This window comes from Phyllostomus hastatus, unplaced genomic scaffold (genome assembly GCF_019186645.2).
Source record: "Phyllostomus hastatus isolate PE091 unplaced genomic scaffold, TTU_PhHast_1.1 phas_contig_1, whole genome shotgun sequence".
Classification (NCBI taxonomy): Eukaryota; Metazoa; Chordata; class Mammalia; order Chiroptera; family Phyllostomidae; genus Phyllostomus; species Phyllostomus hastatus.
The window spans coordinates 10,682,514-10,705,536 of NW_025333498.1; the positions used below are offsets into that span (position 1 = coordinate 10,682,514).

General features: G+C 36.6%; 1 long non-coding RNA gene across 1 annotated transcript in view; it reads right to left on the reverse strand.

Moving 5' to 3' along the window:
* LOC123804290 overlaps window positions 1–6,855 on the reverse strand; it is a 33,346-nt gene extending 26,491 nt beyond the window's left edge. The window contains exon 1 of the long non-coding RNA XR_006784935.1: window positions 6,772–6,855. This is a non-coding gene — a long non-coding RNA (uncharacterized LOC123804290). The remainder of the gene's footprint in view (window positions 1–6,771) is intronic.
* Between the last annotated feature and the right edge of the window lie 16,168 nt (window positions 6,856–23,023).

Genomic DNA, 23,023 nt, shown 5'->3' on the forward strand with positions numbered 1-23,023 from the left:
CAGCAAGCTTCTCTAAACTTTTATATCAAATAGAAACTCTTCAATGCTTGATATTTGATACTCTGGTCTCCCCTGTGCCTCCATGCTGCATTGAAATATTGTGAACCACCCTTCACATTTATTCTTATGAATCAACATGAAATTTGACAACACTTTTCCTTCCTCATTTCAGATATGACTCATTGCTCTTGGTTTAATCCCCCAAGGACCAGAAGCTCTACTTTAAAGTAAGGAAACAAAAGAAGCACCTTTAATTGGAGCTAGTTTACCCAGACAACTCTAATAGTTATTATTCACTAACTTCTTAAGTACACATTATAAAGCTGAGTGCTTGAAGTGTCCTCCCTTCAGCCTTCCCGGGGGAGACCAGTGTAGAAAAGCTGAGAGGGTAACCTGACTGATAAATCTTAGACTTGAAATTTATCAGCAGTGCTATTTAACCACCCATTATCTCTGGGATACTATTGGATTTTAGTTTGGGGAGCATTTTATTTCATTTTCAAGATTTTGGATCATCTTCCCTCCAGACCCCTCTGACTCTGCATACAAAAAAGTAACAGATCTGAGCCGTTCTTGAAAAGCCTTTTGAATTTAAAGCTTGACCCATTTTCTGCTGTGTGATAAACCAGTACCCCACCTCTCTTAGTCTCTGTCAGAAAGTGCTGCAGAACTCAATTCACTGCAGAAATCTTAAATAGTCTAGAAAAGCCTATGGTCTTTCAGACAATATTCAAATTAGAAGGGGAAAAAAGAATATGACACTCTCAATAAAATTCTACTTACCCTTACTTGCAAGGAGGAAAAAAGAAATAAAAAGCTGAGGCTCCTTTACTTTTCTAACTCCTAGAAACATCTAGTGCTACGAGAACTGTTTCTTGGTTTAGAAGATGAGGAGAGTTGAAGTTAAACAATGATCCTTTTTCCATTTCTTTAAAAAAAAAAAAAGCCAGCAGAGGCAAATGCTCTGTTAGACAAATTGTTTTAGCAGATGTTCATTATCCTAGGGAGAAAACAGCTTCTACTTTGCAGCTTAACACTTGCAAATTTAGAAACTTTAATATTTTTACCTTGAAATGGTCCATGTGGCATGAGTGAGATGTAATATTATAACCATTTCTGTGAGCAAATGGTTGCATTTCACTATTCAGGCCACATAATGCTGACACTGTTGTTACATCATGATATGGCAATGCAAGAACTGTTGCCCATGTGAAATTTATGAGCTTTGATTTTTATTTTATTTATTTTTATTTTTTAATCATGTATAATGGCACCCTGGAAGAATATAAATAATTATAGTAACATTTATAGAGTACTTTTGGTGGACCAGGCACTCATAATTACCATATGAGGTACATGCTGTAAGTTTGCCTATTTTAAAATGTGTAAACTGAGTCTCACAAAGGTTAAGTAACTTATATAAAGAACAGAACCAAGAAGTGGTGGCGCTGGCATTTGAATATAAACGGTTTGACTCTGGGATGGAGTGGTCAGATGTAAAGGGACGAGTAGAAACATCTTATGCTTTACAAGCCAGAAAGTCTGTGTTGCGGCTACTCAACTCTGTCTTTGCAGAAGAAAAATAGCCTAAGACAACACATAAATAAGCCACGTTTGTTCCAAAAAAACTTTATCTATCCATGGACACTGAAATTTGAATTTTATGTTATTTTCATATCACAAAGTAGCCTTCCTTTGATTTTTTTCAACACTTTAAAATGTGAAAACAATTCTTACCCTATGAATTGTACAAAACAATGTGGTACGCTGGATTTGGCCCACTGAATCGTCTGTTGACACCAGCTCAAAGCTCTTAATGACTGTATTATTTTTCTAGTAGTGTCTTTTTAAAAAGTATGTTTATTGGTTTGAGAGAGAGAGAGACAAACATTCGTGTGAGAAACATTGATTGATTGCCTCCCACATGTACCCCATCCAGGGATCAAACACACACACGTGTGTGTGTGTGTGTGTGTGTGTGTACACATGTATATACATACACATGCATATATACATAAACATGTATGTATATGTGTGTATAAACACATGTGTGTATATACATATATGTGTATATACATATACATACACATACATATATGTATGGTTAAATCATATGAAATTGGCCAATATTGAACTGTTTGACCTGTAAAACTAGCAATTCCATAGGTCTTGACATAATATTTATAAATGTCTGTTGCCTTAGGAGGTAACACTCATTTTATGAGAGCTATTAAAGCATGGGCTACTGACAAGGGGGAAATTATATAAATAATTCAAGCATCAGAAGTGTGATACACCAGGTGATCTTTCAGCTTCCTTTAGAATCTTTTCTATAAAGCAAATTATGATAGTTGAGGGCTAAAGTTATAAAGAAAAGTAAACATCATATTACTTCATAACTTCTCTGTGACCAGTACTATCAGTACTAATGTACTGATTAGTACTAATCAGTACTAATCAGTACTAATTAGTACCAGTACTAATGTACTATGCTACATTAACTCACTTACTTTCCATAAGGACGCTGTGGATAAGCGTTTTCACCCTGGTTAAAGCAATGTAGATTCCTGGAGACTAAGTATAACTTGCGTGTATTCAGAGTATGAATAGATGACAAAGCCTAGAGTTGAAGAAGAAAAGACTCTTCTTTATTTTGCCGAGACAACAAAGATGGTTTCATTGCAATCTGTCAATACCACTAAGACTTTTAAGATAAATTTAATTTATCTTCAAATTCATTGCTAGAAAATCAGTTCTAGGCCATCATATTAAAATTCCCTTCATTTTCAGTAAACTCCAGAAAATATACTCATATAATTTTTAAACTTATATAATCACAATTATATTGTCCCTTTGGAATTTTTTTTATACCAGAAACACCCTAGTTGGTAAGATCTTAATGCAATTCTAAATGAAAGAGAAGAGCAATGTGGGAATTATAGCTTTTGGTAAATGTAATCTTGATAAGCTAAATGATTACTTAAAACTGATAGATTTTCAAAGCCTGAAATTCTAGAGCACAAATTCTTTTTTTTTTTTTTACATTTTAACATATTAGCAGAACATTTAACTGCTGCGAGTGCTAAGAAAGCAATTCTGCACATACTGGGAAAATAAGCATTAGGGAAGGAAAGAAACTACAAAGTAAAATCAAAAGAAATATCAAATCAGAATATTAAAATTATAATACTTTGCTTCATTTGTGCCTCTTATTACCTAACTATTGAGGAATAAATTATACAATAGTTAAGGCATTCTAAAGAATTCACCAGACACACACATATCCAATGGAGGAAAAGAATTATTTAGAGTTACAGTTAAACTGGAAAGTTCCTTTCCTTCTTTGTTTCATTTTTTTTCTCTTTCTTTTCTTTCCTTTTCCCTTTTTTCTTGGCACAGTAAGTAAGATAAATTTCAGGCACAACTGGCCTTCTTCTTCTCACGATTTTCCATCTTTACTTTTTTGTCTTTTTCTCCCCTAAATGACAGATCAACTTTTTATACTATTACTTCATTTTAATTCATCAAATATTATATTTCCCTTCATTCAAAGTTTACTTCAAAGTCAGTCTTCTCTAGAATGCACACTAAGCAAGCGAAGAATAGAGACATCTGCCAGAAAGCAAAGTTTAGAAATTAATAAAAAGGTTTTTGGCATTCCCCAAGAAACAGAGGGTTTATATGAAAAAAAAATTGCAACTATTTATAATGCACCAGATTCTGTTGTTTTCTTTTGTTTTGAGCATATAATAGACCAGAATGGAAAATGGTCCAAGGAAAAGGGGATTTGGGATTTTCTCTGCTTTCCACTAGAAGGCAATCACTACAAAAGTAGGGGTTTTGTCTTGTTCACTGCTAAATTTCCAACATAAAACAGTTTCTGGAACATGGTAGGTGTTGAATAAATATCTACAGAACAAATAAATGATGACTGAAGAGTGACTTTGGACATGAAATCAGGAGTACAACAGTTAAACAGACAATACTATTGTCTTGCCTTAATGAGTCCTTCTTTAGCCACAAGTAAAAGCAATGAGAGAAATATTCGATGAGTCATTCAGACAAACCACTATTTAGTAATATGAACATGACATGAGCTTAAAGATAATGAGGTTTCTCAACCTCAGCATTATTGGCATTTGGAATGTGATACTCCTTTGTTGTGGGAGTATCCTGTGTATTACAGGATATTTAGCAGCATCCCTGTTCTCAACCTACTAGATGCCAGGAGTACCCAACCCCCTCTGTTGTAGCAACAAAAAATATATCAGAAGTTCCCAAATTGAGAAAAATGTTCAAAACAGGAGAATAATCTTGACCAGTGTGGCTCAGTTGATTAAGCATTGTACCATAAAGTGAAAGGTTGCCAGTTCAATTCCCTGTCAGAGCATATACCTGGGTTGCAGGTTGAGTCCCCAGTTGGGACATGCAACTGAGCAATGTTTCTCTCTTACATCAGTGTTTCTCTCCCTCTCTTTCTCCCTCCCTTTCCATGTCTCTAAAAAAATAAGTAAATAAAATGTACAATAGGCATGTGGTTTTTAAAAAAAGGAAGAACAGTAGAGAGACTCCATTTTCAGGTTATAAGAATACTTTTAAGTAAATAAAGGGCAGCAGAGTTTACTACCTCAAAATGTGCCTCTTGGGGGATATTGATTATTTTAAACTGGCTATTTTTAAGAAAGGGAAGACTCAGGGAGATTTTTTGATCTTCTCTGTTCCAGGAAGGGAGTTAGCAGCAGAGACAACTATTGTTTAAGTGTTCTTAAAAGTTTATCATCTGACAGTATTTCAGTCACCATGATCTACGATCCATGCAATTCAGCCTCTTAATGAAGGTGAACAAAACTGTTGTAGATTGATTTCCATCCCAACCTAGATGGACATCATTTTTCTTGCATGTTTAATCCGCAGAGAAGCAAATCAGTATTTTAACAAGTGGCTAATATTTGTTTAATTAAAAACACCAGTCACATAAAATGAAGATATTTTTGGTCACTATTAAGTATTTCCTTCACAGGTAATTAACATCACAAAGAAGAAACAGTGTGCTAGATGCAGGAAGAAATCTGCCTCTGAGATACCGTATCATCTGACTGGTGCTCCACTCCACCCATCCAACGCATTCACTGGCCACCTTGCTCTAATAGTTGCAGAACTGACTAAGCAAATATTTTATCAGCATAGATATTTCCAGCACCATAGTACCAATAATACCAAAAGTGTGTTTTCAGGGCAAAGGACACTTTTCAAAAAGGTAAAGAAAGGGATATAAACTAGAAGAGAATTGTTTAATTACACCTTACCTGGAAACAAATACACAGTTCCAACAAAAATGGTAATAAGTCACACCAGGTATACATAACTACAAACTATGCATTTATTTAAATGGGCTGCTTCAATTTTACTACTATGTAAATAGAAAATACAGTGAAATTAATTTGTGATAGCTGATGATACTGTGATTATTTCAGTTAATTAAAAATGTATAGAAATTCAAGAAAGGAGACTGCAGTTTGATGAATTAAAAATAAGTGGATGGATTACATGACATACTCAATTATTACATCATAGACATCATTCCAAATAATAGTTTGCTTACCAGAATATTGGTTCACTGTGGAAAACCCAAATCATATTATCAGGTAAAGGCATGCAACAATAATTTCTTTCCAGCTTCAACTAGGATTCATATTACACAAGTCATATGTATATTCATGTTTCTTCAAACTCTGAACAAATGGAAACTTACCTAATAAGACAACAGATATTTGACCTGGCTTGTATCCATTTTGATGATCTTTCTTATAAAGGAAATATATATTCCTAGGAAACCCAGAGTCATGGAAGAGAGTAAATAAAATATGACTTTGAAACAAAGTACCAATAACAGCACTCAACTAGATTCCTCTGCAAACTTGAAAACGCTTGTTTACAACATACAGTCTATGCAAACTTGGTAATGTTGTAAGTGCAAATTCATGGGATTGCAGTGTTCAACCTAAGCCTAAGAGAGTAAGAACTACTACGAGTGGAAGGATGATTTAACCCAACAGACTCAACCCTTAACATCATTTTTCAAGCACTTGTACCCAGAATAAGCACTACACTGGTGAGGCTGGGAGCAACTAACTTTCAATCAAGAAATGCTATTATGCTTCAGGAAGAAGAGTGACTTTTTTTGTTTGTATGACACCTATTAGTAAGCCCCAAGGACAGAGTATGGGGATCCTGTACTATAGGAATACAAGGACCCTGATTTTATCTTCATCTTTAAGACAAAATCATGAAAAAATAGCCAATAAAAGCTATACAGTTTTTTAAAGAGAGACAAGTAACATAGTTATACATTAGATTAATAATTTTCCTTAAGCAGTTGACAAATACAAAGCTCATTTCTTGGTTGGAACTATTCAAACAAGATTTGAAATCTTTTCTCCAAATAAAAATAACATTTGCTTCCATAGCAAAAATTTTAATATTTCAACCCTAAACACACTCACAACTTCTTGATTCATGAGTATTTACTCCTCTGAAATCAAGAAGAAACAATCTCTAAAGCCAGTTTCACAGATGTCTATTATTGTCTCTAACTTTTTTTTTCTTAGAACCTTCAGTTGGAAAAAAATCAATTTAGAAAAATTCTACATAAAATATCCCAAGTAAATCAACATTTTAGATCCACTCATTCACTCAACATAAAAGCATTTACGTGATTTAGGAAAAGTTAAGCATGAGGAAGAAGGCAGCACTTTCAAATCCAAATCTTACCTGGTAAATGGAAAGGGAAAACACTCCTGAAAAGCGTTCTTGACTCGCACTCCTTCCTCAGGGGACAGCTAAACCACAGCAGGCTATATTCTTACACCCTCAGAAAAACATCAGGAAGCTTGATCTGAGCACATAATGGCCTGCATAATGTAAGAAAGTGTGTTTCTTGGCAACAAGAAAACAATCCTTTTCAATTAATTCACAGCAATTGGCCCACATTTGTTGTTAAACACAGAGTGAAGAAAATGTTTTAAGAACTCAAAAGAAATTGCTAATAGCTCACCCAGAGCGTCAAATCAGGTTTTTTTTTTCACTTTGAAAAGCATTTTTGATTAATTGACTACCCATTCCAATTACCTAACCCAAGGACTTTTATCCACATACCTGTCTCACTTCTTCATTGTGTACTGTTTACTCTGAAACTATTCCAGGCCTGTATAGTTGCATCCATTGTTGCAGAAACACCGTAAAGATGTGAAAGATACATCTAGCAGCACTGTGGTATGTAATGTTATCCTGGTCTTGGTCATTTTGCATACCATATTTGGCTTTCTGAAATATCAGCTTGAACGTTGCCCTGGATGTTCATTAGGATACATAATTCAAAGCAGTTGTATGTTTTCTTAGCTGTTAAATTAGACCACCTCCAGCACTCATTTTAGATAATATGCAAGAACTGCGGCTAGGCTAGTTTCAATCTGTGCTAACTTAACTGTTTTCTGGGTTCATATATACTTATGAAAATATGAAGAAATCTTTGGACAGTTCTTAAGGTGCCATGCATACTCACACATATATCAGAAATTTCATATATCAATAGGGGACACCTATTTAAAAATCTTGTTCAAAAAGGGAAGTGATGAGAAATATGTTATACATAATTTTTGTTGTTAACCAAATTTTACCATTGCAAATAGTAGAGTTTTAACTACCTAGTGTTCTGTCTCCCAAATGAGAAGACAGCTTAACATAGGTAATTTCCATATGTACCTGAAGCCAATGGGAGGACTTCTGTCTTTACCACCCCTTCACTTGCCGAGGTATGTATTGTGGTGTTTACCTTCAACAACTCTTTTGGGGTTTTTTCTCCTTTTATCATCCAGATCTCCCTAAAATGTGTCAGCCTTGTCTTACTATCATTAATGGGCAGTTCTTAGGTAAGATTTTAAAGATTCAGCCTTTGGGAGGTATTATCTTCATGTTACAAAGCACTCTCTGTCGGCAGGAATTTGAAGCAGCGCTGTAAACTGTGGTAGGTGATGGATCTGGGCAGACCTCCTGGCACGTGCAAATCGCACTCTTGACAGCTGTGTACACTTTCCATGGATAGCACTGGCTGGGATAATTTTACAAGAGTTCTTTTCAGTTTTAGTGCTGACTCTTCCACTTGCCAGCTCTGACTTCAGGAAGATTGGTTAAACATTTTGTGTCTCAGTTCCCTTATCTGTCAAATGAAGTTAATAATATTTACATCATTGAGTTGTTGTGAGAATTGACTACAGAGGTAGAGCTTCTTAGAACAGGGCCCAGCAGATGGTAAGTGCTCAAAGGTTAGGCATATTATTAGCGTTGTTGTTGTTAGTATTCCTGAACTAAGTGATTTTCAGCTTTCTTTTCAGAGTTCGGAGTTCCAAAATCCTACATAATCTTATGTAAAATATAAAATAATATAAACAAAGGCTCTTGAGGAACATGATATTAAATTATTTTTCTTCCTTTTTGTATAGATTCTTGTTCACCATCCAATACATCTAATACTTAAGAGCTTTTATATGCCCTTTCACTAATAAAAGAAAATGTACAGTTACATAGAAAAAAGGGAAATTTATTTATCTTTCTGAAAAATATACTCATGTTACACACATTGACTTAAACAATTTAACCAAAGGCATAGGGAAGCAGAAATTCTGCAAGAATCTTTTATTATAAGATATTTTGTTACCTGCAATGTAATTATTAAAAGATTCACAAGCCTTTTTTCTTATATTCTTAAAATATATGGACCATTTGCTTTAGCTTTTAGCATCCATTTGGGTGTATTTTTAACCAGCAGCTGCAAAATACTAACATTTGAGAGGAAATGCATGCTTTTGAGTATTTGTTGTAAACAGTCCAGCCAGAATGGGCCATGAAGATTCCATCTGATCCTTCCCAGCTTAAAAGGTAGGTTTAACCTTCCGTCTTAGCCAGATCCATTATACAGCTCCCTCAATCAAAATTCCACACCCTCTCTCTGCTAAGAAGAAATTTTAAATTGTTAGCAAGACACCAAATGAACCGCTCTTCTTCTGAAGGATTATATGCAGCAACTCAGGTACATATTTACTATTATCTGCTCAGTACATGGCAGTGCCTCCCTTGTTCTTGATTTCTGACATTTTTGTTGCCTCAAGATCTTGACATAGCAAATTCTGCTACAAGAAAATTAACCTGTGAAATCTGCAAAAAAACTAAAAGGACAATATTTGTTGAAAAGTACCAAACTCTGGAACTTGTAACAAAAACACTCTGGCAAACATCAGTCTAGGGTCTCTTCAGAGAAGATGGGCCATGGCGTGAAAGCAATGCTGCACAAACCGCCAGGAGAGGTGAATCCCTCATCGCAGATTTGCAGCCATCGAAGTCACAAAGGCATTTTCCTCCCACGACTCTGAGGTGGTTCTCAGAATTCAGTGCTACCAAGCTGAACAGCACAAAAACATAGCACGCTATACGTTTTTAGAAGTGGCTTTTGTTCCCTTTTCTCTACATCCTCTCCAGCACTTGTTGATTTGTTTATGATGGCCATTGTAACTGGTGTGAAGTGGTATCTCATTGTGGTTTTAATTTGCATCTCTCTGATGACTAGTGATGCTGAGCATCCTTTCATATGTCTATGTCAAGTCAAGGAACATATACAAAGGACCCAAGGACAAGGAGAACAGGGGAGGGGGAAGGATTGAATGTGGGAGAAGGGAGGTGGGCAGGGCAGGGGAGGGCAATAGGGAAAAATGGGGACAACTGTAATTGAACAGGAATATAAAATATTTTTTTAAAAAAGAGAAAAAAGTAAATTCAAGTATTTCTTTATTTCTAATTTCTTTCTTTATTTCTAATTCAAATATAACATTGAAAATGATTAATCATGGGAAATATTAGAATTTAAATAAAAATAAAACCAGTACTGTTATATAAAAATACATAGAAGTCATAGAAAATCCTCTCACAGTTTATAAATTTGGAAACAAGATATCAAGTCTCATAAGACACAAGCTGATTAGGACCATGCAGAATGATTCCTGCAGATACATTTAATGATGACATATCGCACAAAATAAAATATATGCATGGAATAAAAAATATAAATACAGTTATCAGGTTATAGTCAGTCAAAATATAGTAGAGCTAAATCAAGGGTTTCTATTTTTTTGGAGCTAAGAAAAATATTGAGCATATTTTGATTGGAAGCCCATCGGAAGAGTACTGTTACCATGACCTAGGATTGTAATTTTTAAGCCTCACATTAAGAAAGAATTGACCCAGGAAATTTTTAAACATCCAGATTCTTGGACCCCAATCCCAGATATCCTGATTGAATGTCTTAAGTGGGGCCAAGGAATCTGCATTTCAGTAGGTTCCTGGCACTGATTCAGGTGAGCTCAGGTCCACTGTTGAGAACTACTGAGAAACACAGGTGGCCAGGCCGCTGCTCCTCTGCCAGAGGGAACACCTGGATAATGGAAAAAGGCGAAGGCCGTCAAAAGGAAGAACTGTGATTGGTCATGAGGAAAAAACAGAAAAATACAGTTCAGCTTCCCAAGGTCAGAGAACTAGATGGAAAATGAATCTTGGTGAATGAACCTTGAGACACAAACAGAAGATATGGACATACCTGTAATGGCTTCTCATTTTATACTTGTAATGCCATTTAGTGTAATGGCATAAAAGCCAAAGTTCTTACAATAGACTCCCAGACTGGCCCCCTCACCTCTCACTTTTCACTCTTTTCCTGCTAGCTGACTCCACTTGGCCTGCAGCTTCTTAAAACACTGCCTTGTCCTCCCTTCACATCTTTCTTTAAATGTCACCTTCCAAAGAACCCTTCTCTGACCACTCTACCCGAAACCACAACCCCCACCCAACCCCGCTGGCACTCCCTATTCCCTTCCTGCCTTAAATTTTTCCTTATCATTTACAACCACATTCTATATTTACAAATATCGTTCATGTTCTGTCTCCTTCTGAGACAAATTGTGAACTCTGTCTCCTCCCTTCACATTAGACTGTGAACTCTGCGTGACAGCAGGGATTTTGATTGGTTTTGTTTATTGGAACATCACAGCATCTAGAATGTTATTGGGCACATTGTAACTACTACTATACAGAATTAAAGAGGGTCCCATTAGAAAGTATGGTAGTTTTGACAATTGGAAAAAGAAAGAATGTTATTCAGCACTAGAAGTAGAGAAAAAGTTTATTCAAAAGATTTGTTTCTAATTCCCCTGTGCTCTTCCAGGAAAAAAGAAAAGTAAGAAAGAACTGAAGTATGGGAATTTTTTCAACTGTTACAACACTTCAAAGTATATTTGTTTTCCATTCTTTCACAAAGGTAAGCATAGGTAGTTATTGTTTAACCCTATCAAAAGCTAATAATTGTGTCACTTTAGCCTTAGGGAAATGAAAAACAGGAAACATTTTATTGAGGTGCCTAGATTCATAAGCAATATTTTAAAAGGTTATTTGAAGGGTGTTAGAATTGCTTTCAAACAGACTTGCATTAAAGCAATATAAAAATCTATTTTTTTGAGAAAGCATCAATAAGCCCAGAACTTTGCTGTCAGTACCCCATTTCTTCACGTGCATTGCTAAACCTGAATATTATTTTCTGAACAAAACCATTAGAGAAATAATTCTTTAGGAAATTGTTATTCTAATTAATAATATCAGGATTACTGTATTCTATTACTGAATGTATTTTTTCAAATGCCTTAACATATAAGTATTAAAAAATAAGAATGACCTTATCAGTTCAAGTAAAACAGCAGGAAAGGCCTTGCTGACCTCAAAACTTTTTTTTCACTCATTTCCCAACTCGTGTTTCTCAGGAAAGTCTATGTTTATGTGTATATTACACTGGGTTTTCCACCCATAATAACATGAAAATACCTCTGTTATTTGCAGTGACATTATTATGGCCTGGTGGCTTTCCAACTGTTTCACCTACTGGATAGCTCAGTTTTGTTTGAAGGACAAACCTCTAACATTGGGTGCAAACAAGTGCTGGGAGGGGGACAGAAGTGTAATTGGGAATAGGATGGGAATAGGATGGGGGGCAGGAGGTAGGAAATATTTCTGACTTTCTGCTTTGTTCTGTATATGGGAGACAAGAGACTCTCTCAAAGTAACACAAATCTCCAAATGTTTCCTCACATTCCATTCCTGTTCCATCACAACATATTCAAAATTCACTATCCCTTCATGGAATAAATTATTATCAACAAATAATCGTCATATCCATACTGTTTCCCACAATGTTCTCTATATGCCCTTCCCAATATATTCTCTCTTTCCCTCTCCCTCAACCTCTCTCTCTCTTTCTTTCTCATCCACACACACTGTATGAAAAATATGTGCTCACCCTCATCTGTGCAACCATTCTGTGCCAAGTACAGGTAAGTAGGTTACCTATGTTATCCCATTTCACCCTTCAACCAACTGTAGATGGTGAATACTTTTATCTCCATGTTACAAATGTGAAAAATGAGTCTCTCTCGTTACTGCCAGAGAAGCTGAAACAGATCTGCCTGCCTCCAAAATCCATGCTTTTAACCATCACACTATATGGCTTCTCCTCAGCCCCTGCAGTGTCCAACAAATGGTTGTGCTTGAAAAGTGCCCCGATGTTTGTGTGCAAAATAAGTGGTCACATACTCCACCCACAACAAGCAAAACAGAGACAGACTCATAGAAAGAGAGCCGGATGACAGCTAAGGGTGGGGGGAGGCTAGCGAGTGGAGGGATTGAGCAAAAAGGAAAAAGGACTCATGGGTATGAACAATGGTGGGGTGATTTTGGTGGGCATACAAGGGAACTGATTGATAATGGAAAAAATACAATAGAATTTTTTTAAAAAATCATATAAGTTAGAATGACTGGCAAATCTGTTTATGACCTTCTGAATGGAATTTTTAGTCCAGTAAATATTTTTTGGCTATTTATACCATAAGGTAGTTTTAAGGACAGAAGAAAACAAACATTTTTAAAGTTTAATTTAATTTTTTTATTTTATTGTTTATGCTATTATAGTTGTCCAACATTTCCCTCTTCACCCCCCTCTAGCCCACCCTCTCCCCACTTCCATAATCGGTCGTCTCACCATTGTCCACGTCCATGGGCCCCATATATGTTCTTTGACTAATCCCTTCACCTCCTTCCAATCAGTCCCTCCCCCTCCCTACTTATAGCTGTCAGTCTGAAGAAACATTTTTATGCTGTCCTAGGTAGTGATGCAATTTAGACCTAATCCTTTTAGCCCAGGGTAGAAGACTGACATTCAAAACAAAATTCATTGTGTTCTTCCGTGCTGCCATAACAAGTATTTGAAGGCTGGAATTCTGGTTGGCAGATGGACTTCCTGGCATCATGATACATGCATCACAGAAATCATTTGTTTCAGAGGATTCAAACACAATGCTGTCTTGCTCAGAAGATATTTCTGCTGATAAATATAACTTGCAAGGTGGGGGTGCAGAGGGACAATAACCAAAATTTTTAAGGCTTTCATCCTGTTTATAATGTTGTATGATGTGTAAGAAGGGCATTTATTGAATCTCATACTAGCTTAGCATCTAGGTATATAATATTCCTATAGCTCCTCCCATCCACATGAGGAATCTCTCTGTATCCTGTGGCACAAGAACATGAAAACACTTTACTCTTTACTCAGACTAACATGGATCAGAGAAAGACATGCAGCTGAATACCTGGGTGGCCGAAGTTGTTCCCTGAAGGAGAGCACTTGGAGAGCATCCATAGTTCCTTCAGGCCACTCGCTTGCCATATGTTTCTCAACACTGCTGTAAGGGTGTCATAACTCTATACATTTTTGGAGTATGGGAACCTTATTGTTATTAAAAAAAATGCAAATAAAAGCTCTAGTAATGTATGAGTTCCCTTTGGGCTTAGAATAATAAAAAAATGAAAAAGACCAAAAAAAGTACACAAAGGTCAGCCCTTTGCTTTTAGAAAAATAAGCGCTTATATCACCCAAAGTAGCCAATAGTGGTGTCTCTTCTCTTCTTGAAGATCCCAGAGATAATGACCTCAATGTCACCTCACCCTTTTTAGCATCACTCACAGAATTCCTTTTCTTTCCCCAGCACAACCCATGATTTCAACACTTACAGAGCATCCTCTGTGTATCTGGCATTATCATAAGGGCTGGTGATACAAAAGAAAGCAAGACAGCGAGCAAGGTTGTGTTTTTTTTTAATTAGCAGCAAACTTCTTAGACATTCTTTTCATTGAGAGGTGGGTATTCATTCCCTCAATTTGAATCTGGATGGGTTTGTAACTACTTTGACTAGCAGAGTACTGGGAAAGTTGATATTATGTGATCTCCGAGACCAAGTCATAAAGGGTGATGCAGCTTTCACCTTGCTGTTAAGAACACTAACATTTGGGGGCCTGAGTTGATACGGACTTTGGAAGTCCAGCCATCCAAAATTGCCAAGATATGAGGAAGCCAAGCCATATGTAGGGGCTACCTGTGTATGCTCTGGCTGACAGTTGAGCTGAGTTTATGATGGCAACTAGCATCAACTGCCAGCTTGAGAGTGAGACTTCTTGGACATCCAGCTTAGTCAAGCCTTCATATGACTGTAGTCCTGCCCAACCACACACAACCACATGAGAGACTTGAGATAGGATCTGTTTAGCTGACCCCTTCCCAAAATTACTGTCTGATAAAGTCATGAGTAACACAAAATGAATGTTGTTTTATACTGGAAGATTTTAGGTGAATTTGCTATGCAGCATGAGTAACAGATTTTGTTACCTGGAGGTAGAGTGTTACCAGGGCCAGTAAGCCTCCAAGTGGCTGTTAGTGAAGGCTTGAAGCAGAGTAAATGAAATGTTAGTGGGGGCTAGAAAACAGAAGACCTCAGATATGGAGTGGTAGGAAGTTTGGGGAAATCATCACCCACAGAAAATAGAAACACACCTATGAATGAACTGATCTGGCTAAGGACATTTCTAGGCTAACTGTTGAAAGTGACAACTAATTTCTTGTAGCTGCATGTCATAAGATGAAGATAAAGAGATATGAGGTAAAGAAGAAATTATTACATTTCCAAGCAGAATGTAGAACAAGTAACAATAGCCCTTATTCAAAAATAAGATTCTGAAGATTCTCAAAAGTAAGAAAGAGCCTCCAGGCAACGATTAAATCCAGGGTGCTGTCATGAAACAGGTAAGTCTGAAGGATAAGTATTTAGGGTAATGTTAGGGTGACTATGAAGGAAGATAAAGGGAATTTAGAGTAATTACGAAGCAAAATGTGTGACTGCAAAACTCTTTTCTAAGACATCAAAAGATTCAAGGTAAATTTTTCAAAAAACCTATGAATATTTAGGATGTGCCTCATAGACCCCCTATTTTCAATTGAACAGCAAGCCTTCTAAGAATAGTAAAGGAACAGATTCACAAGTAAAGGAACAGATTCTCATAGGGAATCCAAAAGAGAGATCAACTTTTCAACTTTTGCGGAAGAATACTCTATTCAAGATTGAATATTTTGAGCAAAAAGAAAGGTATTTTGACTTATTACATAAGCCAAAACCATCCCAAGTTGTAGGTGAGGGAATTTTTTTTGGACTCTGTAATATAACATTCTCTTTGGAAGTGTGGACATGGCCATTATGATTTTGCCTGACCAAAGGCCCCTACAAAATGCCATTTGTTGAGACTGAGTCAGATGCAAGACATCTACTGTTGAAGCAATCAGGCAAGCATGGGAACCCTTGGTAGAGGCTGCTAACTTATTAACCACACACTAGATTACCTTCTCAGAGAGTCCAATATAGGGACCAGACAGAAGGATTTTGAATTTGAAGAGAACATGCTGGGTGGCCGTAAAGACAGGTTTCAGAGGCAGAGAAGTGAAGAAGATTAAAGAGTAGGGGCTAGGCATTAGTAGGTACATATGACCTCAGTCCTGCCAGAACTTCATCTCTGTGATGAAATACTTGAGAGCATCAAAAAGTACACTTGATAATGGTGGGGAGTTGTTGGGACTTGTACATCCATTCTCCCACCATGCACCAACAGGAAAGGGAAAATGTTCCCTGAAAGTGTACTAATACTAGAGAGTCTTTTGCAATGAGCCAAAACACAAGGTGTTATTGAACAGTTTGGAAAATCAGATGTGCTTAAAGCATGTTATTACAAGAGCAACAGAGAGTAAGGCATTATTCAAGAAGCTTTTGAATTCATGGGAGATCTGAATTTTCCTTCTTAGCAAAGCTTTATTGAAGAAGAGAAAAGGGAAAGGTGACAGATGTGTTTATGAAGCCCAACCAATGGCAGAGTTGGACTGTAGGACCTAACTGAGACTTGGGAGATATAGATGATCGTGATGGTTTAACAGCCTGCCTAGTAAATCAACTCCCTGCAAATAAGGTCACAGAGAGTAGTCTCCAACTTCCAACTCCGGTCTGAAACTCAGCCAAAGTGAGAGCCCTGTTGAGACACTGAGTCTGCTAATTTATCTTTAGTGTATAAGGTTTGATATCAGAACAGCTGGGACCATCTAAGTACAAACCACATTTAACTTAGGAGCTACTCATTTATATGGTATATATACAATGCATTGGATTACCCAGTGAAAGGAAATTATCTCCCTCTCCTCTCCTTTTAAATTTTATTTATAGAAAGATGTGTATTTTCAAGAAAATAGCAACTTGTTATGGGAGACTTTCTTTAGCCATCCAGAAATTAAGATCAGAAAACAAGAAAGAACCAGAGACAATGCATCCTTGCAAACAAACTTGCCCAACAGAAATTCTAGCTCCTACTTGTATGAGACAGAGGTCAGGCATTCAGGGACTGAAAAGAACAAAAGCTGATGCTCCTTTCTTGACAAACATACCTTGTTTTACTGAGCTTCATTCACAGAGGTTGCATGTTTTTGCAAATTCAAGGCAAGATCCTGCACCAATAAAAAAGATTACAACTCGCTTAATTGTGATTCTCACTTTATTGCAGTAGTCTGGGAGTGAACCTGCAGTATCTCTGAGATGTGCCTATATGTATGAGTCATTAACTCAGAAGTCTTGATTCTGAGAGTGGAAGAAGAGATAGAGGACACTGGTGAGAATTTTTTCTCAGGGTCCTATTCTCTAATGTTGCGACCTTCAAGCTAGGGACAGTGGTACACCCCCAGAAAGACACAGTCTGTGGAGGAGTCAGCAGATGCAGGGAGACCCTGTCTGAGGAGGTTGGGGCAGTGGCTGACAGGTGTGACTAGCACTGTGTGAATGTGAGAAACTTTCCCAGTATCCAAGACACAGGACAGGGCCATAAATAGGTACCTCGGGTGCCAATTCAAGTACCCAAAGAGAAGAAGGAGTTTGGAACTTAGAGGAGGATTTCCAGCTGGTATGCTAAAAGCAAATTCTGCCTTGTCTTTTCACCCATACCTCAGGAAGAGGATTTGTAGAGAAGGTGAGCAAAACTGCATTTTTCCCTTTCAGGGTTGCTGTATTTGATGCTGACGTGTGCCACCCAGATCCCCCTTTAGAATTAAAGTAGTCATTCTCCTAGTTGGCTGGAATTTTGGATGCTGATGCCTCACAGCTGTGTTCTTCTTCAGGCATTGACCTCGGCTCAATGTTGGTCTTCCTTGCCTCCATTCAGGACCTCCGCAAAGGGCCACCCCACCTTCAGAGATCCTCATGGCACTGAGTCTGCTCTTGTAATTACATCACAGAGCAGCTCTGCTTCTCACGTGTTCTGAATTAGCAGCAATTTCCTTAACCAATTAACTTAAATGTTGTGATACTAACTTGGTGTTAAGACATTTTGCTAGATGCTATGAAAATCAAAATTATGATGTGGTGCCTGATGTGGAAGAGATTTTAACTTACAGAAATGATAAATCATTCCAAAGTATAATACTGTGTGGCCTAAGTATACAGTGCTAAGGCACTCATTCACCCGATGTTAAGCAACTGTGTATGCTTTGTGCAGCAGTGTGGAGATCAGTAAGACGTGGGCCCCGCCAGTGTGTTCAGGTGAAGGAAGGTCTGTTCTCGACAATTTTCTCATGGAGACCCAATTTGTTTGTTTATTTAAGTCTTCACTTACTTCCAAAAATAATTTGAGTTGGATCATAAGAAGCAATTAAGTATTTCACAAAGGGTTGGCGTGTGATGGAGTGGGAGGAAAATTCCAGCTTGAAGTAATAACGTGAAGGCAATAAATAGAAGAATATTTTCTCACAACACTTTCTGATAAGATCATTTAAAGTTGTAGCCGGAGGAGAATATTTAAAAAGCAAATGGAGACCAGAGTGGGGAGAGGTCTGAAGACCAAGGTAAGGAATTCTGACTTTGAGCAGTAGAAAGAACAGGATTTTTCATACTGTGTCTCCCATATGTATTTGAAACCTGATGGTCGAGCTCACAGTTGCTTTATCTCATTTCCTGACAGTAGTATCACAGTCACTACTATAGACATTCTCATTTTATTGCTTTCACCTGCATTTCACTTCATTTGTCTCCATTCTTGGCTATATTTCATCTCTTTAAGAAATAATTATCTGTTGTTTTAAATCACTTAGTTTGGGGTGGCTTGTTACGCAATAGCAGATCACTGATAGACAATTGGGACTTTCACATGATAGCCTCACTCAGGGGTGGTCTTGAAAGACAGCAGTGAAGGGCAATCTTCCCAATGGCAGAGGTTTGTAAGGTGTGCATGATCATCGATTTTGTGTTGAAACAAAAGTATGTTGATATAAAAGTATATATGGACTTAGCAGTGACAAATGGTTTGGCTTATTGGTTGGAGACTGGGCAGAAGAAAAGTTAGAAGAATGAAACAAAGATGTCTGAGTAATAGGCATGTGAACTGACACATATACCTGGGCATGAAATGTGAATGTCTTAGATTCACATCATAGTTCCCACCAGAAAGAGTCTGCTATTGAAAGGGTATTAAATAACCATATAGAATAACGTGGCCAGTTGACAAAAGCTTCCTTTATTGAGATAACCTCCTTGAGAAGTTTGGTGTCTACAATGCTGAGTGTAGGAGAGAGTAATAGTTATATTGTATGTGAAATTAGGAGAAAAATTTGGAATTCACAGGAAGCAATTTCATAGGGACAGAATAAAGACCACATGAGGGGCTGAAAAAATAAATGAGCAAATCTGATGTAACAGTGTGTGTTATGGGAGTAGATTCCCTGGTGAACCCAGTGACGGGGCTAAGTTTTGCATCCAGGTCGACAAAGAGAAGAGGAGATAGGCATATGTAGATGCAACAGCAATTTTCAACTGGTGTGACACACAAATTTTAAAACATGACTATTTCATCAGGGGCACTGACCTCTTTTCCTTTAAGTTGTAAAATTAAAAAAGTAACAACAGCCAACACAACAATAGCCATCTGGTGTGACTGCCATGTCTTGAATTGTAAATATATAGGTCATACAATAGAGTTGCATCTTACTGGTCACCTCACAGAATAAGGTATAGACATGGACAACAGTGTAGTGATTGATTGCTGGGGGAAGAGGTTGTGGGGGAGGTAGCAGAGGCTGTAGGGGGAATAAATGGTAATGGAAAAAACACAATAAAAAATTTTTAAATGCTTGCTAATGAAGAAAAAACCTCAAAGTTAAAAAAAGTCACTTTGGAACAAAAAGGATTGTAATTACTGTTATTATTTTTTGTGAATCCATCAAAATCATACCTATTTTGTTAGATTAGCAAAAAATATATGTTTGGTGTGCTGCAAAATTTTAGTATAGTTTATGTGTGCCGCAAGATGAAAAAGGTTGAAAATCACTGAGATAAAGAAGTCACACACACAGGATCTATGGTTCTCCCTTGGGTCCTCTACAGGTCTTGGAATTGAAACTTTGAGGGACATAAAAATTCATGGCAGATACCAAGATTACAAAATATATTAGGTAAGTCAAACTGTACTCTTCTTTAAGAGTCAAATTTGTTTTTGCTGTAGTATCTCTTCCTAAATGTATTCTTTTCTTTTTAGTTATTTGCTATTGTCATTGTGATTATCAACATTTCTATTATAAAGTCATTTTTGCTTTCTCTTCAAGGCTACATCTAATGCATCCAGAAATCCCATTGGCTCTACCTTCACAATGTATTCAGAATTCAGGAAGTGCTTCAGGCAAAAAGGACTATGAGACCAACCATAAACCTGTATCTAAAATAAGAAATGAAAAGCACTGGGAATGGAATATAGCAAAGTAAAGTAATATTATTTTTTCTTATTTTAATTTCTTTAAAAGATAACTGGCTGTCTAAAGTGAAACTAAAGATAGTGTGTGTTTATCACAAATGTAAAACTATAATATATGACACAACAGCAGATGAGAGGGAAGAATCGGGCTTATGGTATTTTAAGGACCTTACACTACATTTGAAGTAATATAATATGATTTTAAGGTAGATCTTGATACTAACATGTGTATTTTAAAACCTACAGAAACCATAAAAATTTGTAGAAAAGGTACAAGCCCATATTAGAAATAAACTAGAACAAAAAAAATACTCAATGAATTCAAAAGAAGGCAAAAGAAGAAAAAAGAAACAAAGAACAGATAGGACATTAGAAATCAGCTAGCAAGAGAATAGTTTGACCGAACCACAGAACAATTATATTAAATGTAAATAAAATAAACACACCAATTAGTAGACACAGAGAATAGTAAGACCCAACTGTATTCTGTCTACAAGAAAGCCATTTTAAATATAGGACTTAGATAAGTTAAAAGTAAAGAGACAGACAAAGATATACAATGAAAATACTAAAAGAAAGTTGGAGTGGCTATATTAATAACTGACAAAATAGACTTTAGAATAATAAATATTACCAGAGATAAATAGGGATATTTCATAATAAATGGGCCAATTCTCCAATAAAACACTACCATTCTAATGATAATCAGGGGTATCCAACATTTTGGCATCTCTTGGCCACACTGGAAGAAGAAGAGCTGTCTTGGGCCAACTCTTATTATTAAATATATTGCAACATGTAATCACAAAAAAATCTCATAATGTTTGAAGTAAATTTATAAGTTTGTGTTGGGCCGCATTCACAGCCATCCTGAGCTGCATGTGGCCTGTGGGCCACAGGTTGGACACTCCTGTTTATGTATCTAACAACAGAGCTTCCAAATACATAAAGTAAAAATTGATAGAAATAAAAGGAAAAAAATTCACAGTTATTGTTGGAGATATTAACACTCTTCTCTCAATAATTGATAAGACAAATAGAAAATCCATGAGATACAAAGGACCTGAACATTATTAACAACTTGACTTAATTAACATTTGCAGAACCTTCTACTTAACAACTGTAAAATATACATTCTTTTCAAGTTCACAAGCAACATTCACTAAAATAGACCATTTTCTGGGTCATACAACAAACCTGAATACATTAATACATTTAAATGAATTGAAATTATATAAAGTATGTTTCAGACTTTAATAGAATTAAACTAGCAATCAGTCACAAGAGATATCTAGGAAGTCCCCAAATATTAGAAAATAAAACTAATTATTTCTAAATAACCCATGGTCCAAAAGAAGAAATCACCAGGGAAATTAGAACATATTCTTAATTTAAAGAAAATAAAATACAACACATCAATTTGTAGGATACAGCTAAAGCAGTGTTTAGAGGGAAATTTATAGCATTAAGTCTTATATTAAAAAACACATTCAGAATTCAACTACATTTCAATCTTACAAATGATCCATTATAGTTTCTCACCTAGATTATTTCAGAACCTATGCTTGTCCACTAGTCTTTTCTTAATACAGTAGTTAGAATAATTTATTTAAATCCTGTCAGACCCTGTCAGTTTAAAAATACTACATTGGGTATCCATTTTTCTCAGTATAAACATCAAAGACCTTAATGGGCCAACTTGGCCCTATATTTTTTGGCCCCAGGTACCTCTCTGACCTTGTCTCCTGATTCCACTCTCCAGCCTTACTCCACTCAGCCTTTTTACAGGCTGTACCTCTGTCTAGAACAGTCTCCTCCCCAGTAGCCACAAGGTTAACCTTCTTGCCTCCTTTAAACCTGTGTCTAAATATGCTTTTCTTAATGAGGCCTATCTGGACCATCCTATTTAAAACTGCAACATGCCTCTGTTATTCCCATAGTGCCAATCCTGCCCGATTTTTTTCCATAGCATTTATCACTTTCTAACATACTGTGTATTTTCCATTGTTAGTTTACTTTTATCATCTGCGTCCTCCAACCCTAATGCCAGCTCCTTGAGGACTGTGTGTTTGTTCTTTCTTCTTCTTTTTTTTTCTGTTGGACCACAAACACCAAAAACAGCACCTGGCATATATTTATTTCTGTGGTAAGCCCTCTAAGAGTTTCTTTTATTGAAATTTTCATAGTTCTTTCTAATTCTCTGCAGGATTTGGTAGATTTCCTAACTTCTTAAGTCTGGTATTTATGTGACTAAATATGCAATTCATAATGTGGGTGGGCGTTGGTAGCATGTATGTCTACATGCCCTGGAAATTATATATCAATGTACACATGCACAGTCACAGGAGGGGATCTATATTTTGAAATGGGCTTATGTCTTAAAAAAGTTTATTGACTATGTTCATTGATTGTGTCCATAAGGCCAATTAGACATTAATAAGGTGTACCTTGAAATCACGCTCCGTAGGAGTCTCTTACACAGAGCCCCTGCAGAGCCCCATACCAGCCGTGCAACTTCAAGCCTGTGATTTCACATTCTGAGCCTCTGTTCTGTGTATAAAGTAGGGGTGTTCATGCTGATTGCACTAGTTCTGTGTGAGCACAAAAAGAGGTGATATGTGTACAAGGCATCACAGAATATGTGAGACTTTGTAAGTATTCAAATCACAGTTATTATAATTATTAATATTTATAAAATCCTGTTTGTCAGTCAGTTATTTAAAACCCAAGGGTTTCCCTTTGTACATTATCCATACTGAATGAATCCCCAAACTATATGAGA